Here is an 11,472-nt window from a genome sequence, read left to right on the forward strand (position 1 = left end):
ATATGGAAGCAACTTGTATCAGGATAGATGAATGGATAAAGAACGAGGTATACGCGTATATATTCAATGGAATATTATTCAGCCATAAGAAATGTGAAATCCTACTATTTGTGACAACACAGATGGATGGACCTTGAGAGAATTATGCTAAGTGAAATAAGTCAGAGAAAGACAAATACCATATGATTTCACTTATGTGCAATATAAAACAAAAACAAAACAAACAAACAAAAAACCAGACAAAACAAAAGCAAACTCATAATGACAGACAACAGATCTGTGGTTACCAGAGGGGAAGAGGGTGAAGGGAAGGCGGAACAGGTAAAAGGGTCAATTGCATGGTGACAGATGGAAACTAGACTTTGGTGGTGAGCAGGTTGCAGTATATTCTGATGTTAAATTGTGATGTGGTGCATCTGAAACATAATATTAATAAACCAATGTTACCTCAATGAAATAATTAAATCAGCTCAAAACAAAAACTAATCATTTTTGAGATAGTTTAAATATCAAAGACTAAACATTTTTTGGTATCTTTATTATTCATTGCTGTGTAACAAATTATCCAAACATTTGGTGGCTTAAAACAATTTTTCTTTTATTCTCATAATTTCTGTAGGTCAAGAATCAGGGAGGGCATGGCTTAGCTGATCCTCTGCTTCGAGGTTTCTTTCAGGGTAAGAGTAAAAATTTAAAACTGTTTCTGTGGGACTAAATAGCTTCCACTCTATTAAATATAAACAGTTCAACACAAAGTTAATCATTTTTGAGACATGGAGTTTAAATATTAAAGATTAAAAATTTTAAACTATTTCCATCAGACTAAATAGCTCCGCATCTTTTAAATGTGATGAGCTTACCAGTGTAACTTTTTCATGATCAGGACATTGTGTGGTATTTGGGGTATTTTTACATCTTATCAACTGCCTTCAGGGCAGCCTGCTGAGGATCAAACTGCTCTCTCCATTTAGAGACAAGGCGCTCACATTTAGAAGGCTACTGGGCTTGGTTGAATGCCCTGCTGTTCCTGCCTTCAAACTCTTAATCATTTTTGAACAAGGGGCCCAGGTTTTAATTTTGCACTGGACCCTGCAAATTATGTAGGTGGTCCTGGCGGTAACTAAGGGTTTTGGGGGATAGAGAGCAAAGCAGGCCTTTCTCCTCCAGAAACACTGCTCCTCCTTGGAGCCGACTGCCACCATTCTGCCCACAATATGAATGTCTGGCCCACAGTGAAGTTGAATGAACTCAGATGTTTGCCTTATGTTATCTGAATGAATGAATAAATGAATGAGCAGGAGAAGAAATGAAGGCATTAACGTAGAGTTACCGTAGGACCCAGCAATGCCACTCCCAGGTATCTAACCCAAGATAAATGAAACATACATGCACTAAAAACCTTTACACATTGTTCATAGTAGCATCATTCACAATAGCCCCAAAGTGGAAACAACCTAGATGTCTATCAACTGATGATGGAGAAATAAAATGTGGTCTGTGCATACAATGGAATATTATTCAGCCATATAAAGAAATGAAGTCCCCTCTCCCTCTGTCTCTCTCTCCCAACCCCCATCACATGAGGATATATAAGTAGGTGGCATCTGCAAGCTGGGAAGGGGGCTCTCACCAGGACCCAATCACGCCAGCATCCTGATCTTGGACTTCCAGTTTCCAGAACTGTGAGAAAATAAATTTCTGTTCTTTAAAGCCCCCAGCCTATGGTTTTATTATGGCAGCCTGAGCTGACTTACATATTTCATTTACATGAAATGTCCAGCAGAGGCAAATCCACAGAGTCAGAAATTAGATTAGTGGTTACCAGGGCAGAAGGAGGGGAAATAGGGAGTAACAGCTAAATGGGGACAAAGTTCCTTTTATGAAAATATTCTGAAATCAGGCAGTGGTGATGGTTGTACAACTTTGTGAATATACTGAAAACCACTGACTTGCGCATTTTATTTTTTATTTTTTTTTAAGCTGAGTCATCCTGCACCTGTTGGCAGCTCAGCGGCTGCTCAGCTCGGGCCAGGAATTGAACTGCTGTTGCTCAGAGCTCAAATTCTTGAGCGAGCTCTTAACCAACTGAGCCACTCGGCCGGCCCTGACTTGTGCATTTTAAAAGGGTGAATTGTATGGCATTTGAATTATACCTTAATAAAGCTGTTATTTTTTTAAGAAGAAAAGAAATGGAGGCAGACAGGAGAGAAGGGGAGAAAATGAAGGGTGAGAGCTGAGAGGAGGTGAGGCTGAAAAAGAGGAAAGGGCTGGGAGAGGTGGGGAGAGGGAAATGGGGCAGGACTCCTGTCTATGACTCTACCTCCTAGCTGACTCTTGAATTGTCTTCCCTTTTCTCCATCCTCCTTAACTCTGATTCCAGCCACCATCACCACCTGCCAGGATTAATGCCACAGCTCCAGCCCATCCCCCGGTTCCCTGCTCTGTCACTGCCCCCTGACCCCCATCTTCCCCCAGATACTCGGAGCCACCTTTCTATAATCTCGGGTTGGTTCCAGTCTCACCACTCCAGCCTGAGGCCCCTCCAGCGGCTCCCTCTGCACCCAGATGAAACCCAAACACCAAAGCCTGATGTGCCTGCTCTTTATAATCTGGTCCCGTCAGCCCGGCCTGCCAGCCCTCATGCTCCATCCTGGCCCTCAAACTCGCTCCACACTTTTCTTTGCCCCCAGTTCTTTGCACATGGCACTCGTGCTGCCCAGGACACCGTTCCCTCTCATCTAGCTAACTTTGAATCATTCTTCAGGTTTCCCCTGGATGCACCACCTACCAGAGTGCTTATCTATTTCCACAGCTGGGCACAAGCGCCTGGAGGACAGGACTGCAGTGATTACCCTGTAACCTCGGGTCAGGCACTGAATTGCTCATCACAATGTTTGCAACATCTGGAGTGTGTGTGTGTTTTTTGGGGTGGAGGGGCGCATTTAAAAGAATGAGAAAGTGGCTGAGGTGGGATTAGAACCCAGTCTGTCTGCCCCAGCTATGAGAGTGAAAGCAGCACCCCTCTAAGCCTCAGTTTTCCTGTTCTGTAAAGTGGGGCCACTCATACCTGCTGCGGCATGAAGAGATCACATGGCAACAGGCACAAACTTTGTTGGTTTGTGGAGCTCTTCACTCATGGCAGGCCTTGTGCTGAGCTCCTCATGGACAAAGCCCTCATCGTTATCTCCATTTTACAGTTGGGGAAATAGAAAGTGTAAAGTCACAGGGCTGCAATTTCACCCCAGGCAGTTAGAACTACAAAACGCAAGCCTTTTCCATCATAACTAACGAGGCTGTCTCCAGATTGTTACTCTGGCTGTGGCTTATGTAAAAGGAATGTTAACATCTGTTTTATCATTTGGGGTCACTGTCACTGATGTTAATGGGCGCATTCCCCCACATTCTGAGTGCTGACAGGCTGTGGTCGCATCCAGCGAGGGCCACTGGGTCAGTCGAGGACAACACCTGCATTTGCATTACTTACCATGTAAGATAGCTGCCACCACTGAGCTGTGTGACAGACCATGGAACACTGAATCTGAATTTAACAGGGGTGTTAAGCTACACTGGGCTACAACCACATTGGAGAACAATGTGGCATTATTGAGAGCAGTACCTGATAACCAGCGATTTCACCCCAGGCATACACCTAGATAGGCGTCCTCAAGATGGATCCCTGGATCAGCAGCAGCATCTGGGGACTTGTTAGGAATGCACATTCTCAGGCTCCATCCCAGAGCTGCTGAATCAGAATCTCTGGCAGTAGGGCCAGCAGTTTGCATATTAACAGGCCTAGGGATCCTTCTTCTCCATGGAGTGTGAGAACCACAGGAGTGGTCTGTCTTGTCCGTGGGCACCAAAAGACACAAACAGGATATTCATAGATCTTTCAGTAGTAACTGAAAGAAAAAACCCCAAACAAACAGAAATGACCCAAATATTTATAGGTGATTGTAATGTTGTACGATATTGTAATTGTTAAAAACTATGATACACGAACTTCAAATATATATATATAGAGATAGATAGATAGATAGATAGATATAGATATAGATGGGTGAAGCTGTTTTCTTTCCATTGTGTGAAGCTGCTTCCAGAGAGGATATTGACCAGCCTACTGAAGAGTGATGGGGAGCCACAGTAGACTCTTTAAGAAAATGGCATGTTGGTGATTATTTTTTTTTGAAGATTTTATTGGGGAATTGGGGAAGGGGAACATTGTGTTTTTCCAGGACCCATCAGCTCCAAGTCAAGTTGTTGTCCTTCGACCTTAGTTGTGGAGGGCGCAAGCTCAGCTCCAAGTCCAGTCACCACTTTCAATTTAGTTGCGGGGAGAGGGTGGGGCGCAGCCCACCATCCCATGTGGGAGTCGAACCGGCAACCTTGTTGTTAAGAGCATGTGCTCTAACCAGCTGAGCCACCCGGACGGCCTGGCATGTTGGTGATTTTAAAGCCCCTCTATTTTATAGCTCCTACGTCTGTCACTTTTCCTCTTGGTTTTCAGTGTTCTGGTCCTTTTTTTACAGCATGTGTTGTACATTTTTGTTTGATGTTGGACATTGTGAGTAAATTATTGTGGGGGCACTGGAATGGCATTCTGTACTCCCAAAGAGGGTGAGGCTTTATTCTTACAGGCGGATAGTTTCAGCAGATCACTGGGCCCTGGTTAAGCTTTGCTTCTAGGCCTCACTGTTTCCGAGTGTGACGCCCGTCTTCCTGGCGAGTGGACCTCCTGCACTCTCAGAGGAAAGCCTGCACTGTCTGCTTGGCCCCCACCTGCGCAGGCATGATCTACAACCTGTTTCTCCCCATGCCACATGGCTGCTGAATGTGTGCTCAGCTCCTTAGCCTCCAGGTGCTCTTTTCTGCTGGTTCTTGCAGTGTCCCTGGCTTGGGCAGCTTAGGGTTGGCCACAGCCTCTGAGGATTTGGAATCAGGATTTGGGGCTCCTTTTCTGCAGGGTTTCTCCTTAAGTTTGGACACCTGTCTGCTTAGTAAGGCTGTGCTTGCTGCTTTTATTTCCCCCACGCCAGCGGGGGACGAGCTCACGGGGTAAACGGAGTAGGGGGGGTTAGTGTTACTTTGTTGTTTCCCTTCCTTCAAGGGTCAGAGCCCACACGTCCTACCAGTGTTTGCTGCCCTCCAAATACCTTAATATATGTAATGTGTATCTTTGTGTTTGTCCAGATTTTATAATTGTCCTTACCGGGAGGCGGGGGAGTTCAATACAAGAATTCTGTCTGAAAGCAGCATTTTATAAAGGTGAATCTAATGGGCAAAACGACAGGGAGGAGGGCACCATAGGGCTCTCTCTTACTTCTCCAAATTGGCCCAAATCCTGGGTCAGCCTTTGCTGTTTTCTCAAGCTGCAGCCAGAGGGCGCGCCAACCCAGGAGTTCTCGGCAGGCGGGGGCGCTGGGTGGGCCTGGGAGCGGGATCCTGAGGATGGGTGAGAGGGCGAGAGCAGCTGTTGCTTCCCGGGGGATCATGCTGCCCTAGCTTCCAGGGCTGTCAGCCCTTCTCATTCTCAGGTCACAACACGGAAGAACGCCTGGGACGCGCGGGCGGGATCAGGCTCCTGGACGTTCAAAACCTGTCCATCCCCTTCCACTTGCTCAGAGCTACATGGTGGATGCAGGAAGGCCTCCGCCTCGTTCTGTGTGGGATTCCTCACTCGCATCACAGCCCCTGCCCAGACACAGTGTGAGGGCGAGTAGGTGCGGGCCTCTGCCATCGGGGAACCTGACACTGTGGACTTTGTCCCCTCCAGGCTCCTTCCCCACCTCGGATGGGCACCCAAAGCCGACCCCACGTGGCCTCATTCTCTCCCTCAAGACATCCAGGGGTGACCCTCAAACCTGGCCCAGTGGTGACTCCCTGCCCTCGCATCTCTGACAAGGTTCTCAGCCCCTACCACCCCACACCCCCCCCACCTCCGGCATTGGGTGAAGGATTCCTAGGACCTCTGTGCCTGAGGCTCAGAGTTTTTGCTGTTTCTGCTGCCCCAGAAGACTCACCGCCCACCCCTAGCACACTGCAGGACCCCTGCAGGCTGGTTTGGGCAAGTGAATGGTTGGATATCAGTTCAATCCCCACCCGTGGCCTTTACCAAGGACCTGGGATTTCTTCCCACAGTGACACTTTATGGCTTTTCTTTGGCATATCTGAATTGCCAGCATCACTACTCTTGTGCTCTGGGACCATTATTAAGTATAATAACGGTGACTTGAACATAAGCACTGCGATACCATGACATTCGATCTGATAACCAAAACGGCTACTAAGTGACCAATGAGCAGGGAGTATATAGAGTGTGGAGACACTGGACAAAGGGATGATTCACTTCCTGGGCAGCACTCCCTGCGATTTCATCACGCTACTCAGAACAGTGCACAACTTAACGAATTGTTTATTTTTGGAATTTTCCGTTGAATGTTTTTGGACCACGGGTAACGGAAACTGTGAACAGCAAAACTGTGGACAATGGGGGACGACTGTACTTCTCTACACCAGTTTTAACAGCCAGATCCTTTGCTGTGGGGACACAGCATCAAGTTCTTACCACTCTGTGGACACTTAAGTTGTCAGCAAGTCATCTTATTATGAACAAAAGCTACATAACTGTACTTTACAGTTATGGGTGGGGCCACTGAGGGTTTCTTTGCTGCTGTTGGTGGCTGAGGGGTGGGGGACTCCTGGCTCCAGGAGGAGCCCGCAGAGGGTGGGGACATGAGAAAATGTGTGAACTGTGATCTGTCCACAGGTGAGTTAGTGGGTGTGAGAACTCAAGGCAGAGTGAAAACACTCTACGCATAGGAGCTGGGCAGTGATGCTATTGCTGTGCGGGCTATCTCGCTCCTGTCCTAAGGGGAAGAGGACCCACTTCCCCCCCAAGATCAAGGGAGAGGGGAATGTGGTAGAGGAAAGGTTCCCAGCATGAGGCTGAAGATGCAGTTCCAGTCCCAGCTTTGCTGCATTTGATGAGCTTCCTCCTCTATCAAGGGGACAAAATATTAAGGTTCCTACTCTTTAGCCTGCTGTGTGGATTGACTGAGGTAGTCACCACATAGACAACAAGGTGCTGGGGATGTAAAAGGGCTCACTGAATGTCAGTTGGCATTTATTATTGCTGTTAGCTGTGTGACTCTGGGCAAACTGCTTTCCTTCTCTGGACCTCTGATTTTCACTTCCATGTGATGAGGGCCTTGGTGTGAATGGCCTTGTAGCCCCATTCCATACAATTGGACTCTGTTCTCTCGAAAGGTCACCCGAGTCTGCGGCTTCTTCTGGAATGCTGCATGGAAGGTAGCAGGGCGGTTTCAGCACCAGGGATGGAGGACAGCAGCCTAGGAGCTGTCCATGGGGCTGAATTCACCAGAGGACCTCCTGGAGGAGAGGGCAGCAGAGGTGTGGGCGGTGGGCTGGGGGTGGCAGCAGTGGATGGTGAGAGATGGAGAAAGCCACCATCCACGGGGCACAACAGAGCCTTGCATGTGACTATAGCTTGTGGAGTTGCAGCCTTTCTAGAATTCCTGGTAGCCCCAGTGGGGATCTAGGTGCTGTGTTTGGGGGCATTAAGAGCCACAGCCTGGCACATATATCATCTCCTCTGCCACCTTTTTTTCTCCCCATGAGCCCTCTCCCCTCTCCACTCATCTCTGTGGTCCCATGTTCAGCCAGATCCTGGAAATCACATTTTTGGGACCAAACTAATGAAAATACTACTGAGCCAGGACTCCTGCACAGGATGTTCATAGCAGTGTCATTTGGGATTCACTCAAGCTGGAAACAACCCAAAAGTCCATCAGCAGTCCATCACGCATGAACATTTGCCGCTTAGTCTTTCGGTGGAATATTACACAGCAGTGGAAATGCAGGAGCTAAAGTCACACACAACGGGGATGAATCTCTCAGCATGATGAGAGTGGAATAAGCTAACTACTACATGTGGTTGTGGTTATAGAAAGTTCACACATAGGCAGGATAAAGGAAGGATTTTGCAGATGCGAGCTGGGGAAGTGGCCACCTCCTAGGGGCTGGGAGGGAAGGAGTGATGGTTACCCATGTGCTCCCTTTATTCATTCAAACATTAATTTATCTTTTGTGCACCTTCTCTATGTATATTACATTCCATGATGCAAATGTAAAGAAAGAGGAAGACACTAGCGGTTGTTGGACTTTCTGGGGGAGGGGGCTATTAAAAAACACATATTCCAGGGTACTGCTCCTGGGTACTCAGTTTGGAGGCCCAGGAATCTGCATGCTAGCTGGGTTCTTCTGGGTTTTGAGGGGTGCGCCTGACCTGCAGCCCGAGAAGCCCTGGCCTGAAGGCTGGAATCTGCATTCTAAATGCCCCTGAAGAGCCAGGCCTCTGGCCACTAGGAGGGAACAGTCTGCGATTCCTGCTTTCTGAGCCAGCAGAGGGGCCCCTTTGGGGGTCTCTTCCCAAGAGAAGTGCAAACCATGCCCCTCATGGAGTGCACAGCAGCAAGCCCCAGTCTCAGCAGGAAGGGCCTGGGGCACCCCTGCTCCCCAAACCCCTATAGCTGGGGCCCCAGTTCCACTCCTTCACCTGAGCCAGCCACTCCCTTTTCTGAGCCTCAGTTTCCCCACTGGCACGTGCTCCAGGAGGTGTTCAGCAAGTGCACCCTCCTTTCATTTCCAGATCACTGTGAAAGGCCCCCAGGGGGGCGGCCACCACACCAGAGTCACAATCAGATTCCGGACAGCTGGGCATTCCTAGTTAATCCCAGCCTGGTCTCTCACAGAGAAGGGGACTGGTTCCTGCACCCCCACCTCCTCCTCTGGTTACTGCTGTTAAAGGCTCAGCTGGCTAGTGAAACGGGGGTGGGGGTTCTTTCCCAGCCCGATGAACTCCTGGGGAGCCCCTTTCCAGGGCCTGAGAGGGGAGGCAGTGGGTCTTGGGCTTTCCTCTCACAGATCTCCCTGCTGGGTAGGCTGCATCAGCTGACGCGGGGTTGGAGTGTTAAGCCATGCAGGGGGAGGGTGAGGGGCATAAGGGAGGGGGAGAAGTTGCGGGGGGGCTGTGTGTCTGTGCTTACGTGTGCGCGCGGCATTGCAGCCTGCGGGATGAGAAGCCTCCATCCACGGACTGACTGAGGTACAGGATCGGTTTCCCTCTCTGTCTCTCCTGGAAGAAGGAAGAAGAAGGCACCGAGGCTCTTTGCGGGGTAAGTTCTTAGTGCTTGCAAGTTTCTACTGGGGGCTGGGCTGGGTGGGAGACAGTGGCCCTGGCTGCCCATCTGATGGAATGTTCTGTGGAGATGGACAAGTGTGCAGGCAGGAGGCAGAGGGATGGAGGTGGAGCCCACTGAGACTGAACTGCGGGGGGGGGGGGGGGGGTGGAGGGGGGACGGACTTGCACATCTGGAAGGGCTGCTGTGAGAACTCTGGATTCAGTCCTAGGGCTGCCAGCCTCTGCAGCTGGAAGGGAAGTGAGACCTTTGGGAAGTGGGATTGCTGCACTGGGATCCTGGGGTGATCATCTCCTCAGCTAAACAAAAAGGGAGGCTCATTTTCAGGATAGCGATGGGCCTGGGGTGTATGTAGGCATCTGTGAGTATCAGGGTGTTATATGTGTTCTGTGAACTTGTGCTCGTGGGCATGAGATAGTGAACGGTGCGTGGGTGTGTGTCCATATTTACAGTACATATACCTGTGTTGTGGGGTGTGAGAGAGCGTATGTCATGTATTTAATATGCATGTGTGCGTTTGGGTCCCTGGATTTTGGATACAGGGTGTGTGTGTCAGTGGCTGCAAGTGTGTGTCTGTGAAGAAGTGTGTGCTGCACATGTGTGTGTTGAGGTCTGTTGTGTATGTGTGTGTTGTCATGCGTGTTGGATAAGCTGAGGAGGGGAGTTTTGGTTCATGAGTGTTTTTGTGTGTATGTGTGCTCAAGTGTCTGTGACTGTATTGGTGTACATGGGGAAGAGTTATGGGATGTGTGTGCAGCATGTGTCTGTATGCATGTGTGTGAATATGATGTGACTGTTGCATTTGTGTGTATATGTGCATGCTTGAATGTGTATGCAGTGTGTGTTGTTTGTGTTGTGTGTGTAGATTATGTCAATGTATACAGGTATGTGTTGCAGGTATATTGTGTGCATGTGTACACAGGTATGTTATGCGCATGCATGTTGCACGTGTGTTGTGTGCAGCATATATGCATAGGCATGTGTTGTGGGTATGTTGCATGCATGCATTGTGTGTGCATAGGTGTGTTATGTGTATGTGTTGTGTTTATGTTGCATGTGTGTGCGCAGGTGTGTGGGCAGCATGCTATGGACCATCACTTCTCTCCCAGCCCTGCTCAATTCTGTGCTCTGGTCCCTGCCCTGTCAGGGCTGCAGTGGGGCTGTAGGGACTGTAGGGGCTGTTGGTCACTAGGGCTGGGCAGGAGTGGGTGGAGCACCTGGCCTGGCAACTGGCTCCAGCTGGTCATCAGCCTCAGCCTCATCTGCACAGAGGAGCATCTGCTGCCTGCTCTAGGTCATCATGGGGGTCGGCCTGGCTGGTGGGGAGGCAGGGTAGGGCTGTCGTGGGCCAGCTCTGCACACTCCTGGCTTCCAGCGCCAAGTTGGGGCTCTGAGGGGAACTGACATGTGGCCCTTCAGATCAATGACACTAACAGGGTTAAAAGGTAGAGGTGTGTGTGTGTGTGTGGTGTGAGTGGTGTGTGATGTGTATGTGTTGTGTGTGGTATGTTTTGTATGTATATAAGTGTGTTATATATTGTGTGCTGTGCTGTGTGTTTTATGTATGTGTGGTATGAATATGTGGTGTGTGGTATGCTGTGTGTGTGTGTATGTGTGTGTGTGTGTCCTGTGCCCTCACCTGTTTGCCCAAGTCCCAGCTTTGACTTAACCCACTGAGCAGATGACTCTGTGGCTCTATCAGCTTATAATAAAACCCCTTTTGCTGTCATTCCCAGGAGTACAAGAAGGGGGGTGGCACCTCTGAACAATGACAGGTGGAAGGGGGTCTGACTGTGGATCAGTTTCCAGACTGAGGTGGAGCAAGGGTCTGCAGTGGCCAAGGCCGGGGGTGGGGGGGCGGCTCCTGGGCCAGTCATCAGCTTCTGGCTCAGTTCCCAGGAAACTGAGCCTGGGCACCTACTAGCCCTGGGTGCATCGATCTTACTCACTCCCTACAGCACAGGAGATGTTGGGCAGCCTGTTACTAGCTACTGTTATTATCCCCATTGACAGTTGGGGAAACTGAGGGTCAGGGAGACCAAAGCCTTAATATATATATATATATATTTTTTTTTTTAAAGATTTTTATTGGTGAATTGGGGGGATGGGAACAGTGCTGGGGAATTGGGGAAGGGGAACAGACAAGTTGCTGTCATTGTGTTCTTCGGTCTAGTTGTGGAGGATGTTGCTTCACTGGCCCAAGTTGGCACCATCATTGCACTCTTCCCGGGCGAGGCAGATCAGTTGCCGGCTTCTG

At 49.3% G+C, this 11,472-nt stretch overlaps 1 protein-coding gene across 2 annotated transcripts in view; it reads left to right on the top strand.

Annotated features, from left to right (window-relative positions):
- Positions 1–9,074: 9,074 nt before the first annotated feature.
- Positions 9,075–11,472, top strand: part of LOC109389152 (thyrotropin-releasing hormone receptor-like) — a 9,854-nt gene continuing 7,456 nt past the window's right edge. Inside the window, exon 1 of one of the 2 annotated variants that reach the window (XM_019654471.1) lies at positions 9,075–9,191. The gene's annotated coding sequence lies outside the window, so the exon portion shown is untranslated. Of the gene's footprint in view, positions 9,192–9,423; positions 9,577–11,472 lie in introns of those variants that run through there. The other variant, XM_019654472.1, reaches the window with a different exon arrangement.

The sequence above is a fragment of the Hipposideros armiger genome, unplaced genomic scaffold (assembly GCF_001890085.2).
Source record: "Hipposideros armiger isolate ML-2016 unplaced genomic scaffold, ASM189008v1 scaffold_224, whole genome shotgun sequence".
Lineage (NCBI taxonomy): Eukaryota > Metazoa > Chordata > Mammalia > Chiroptera > Hipposideridae > Hipposideros > Hipposideros armiger.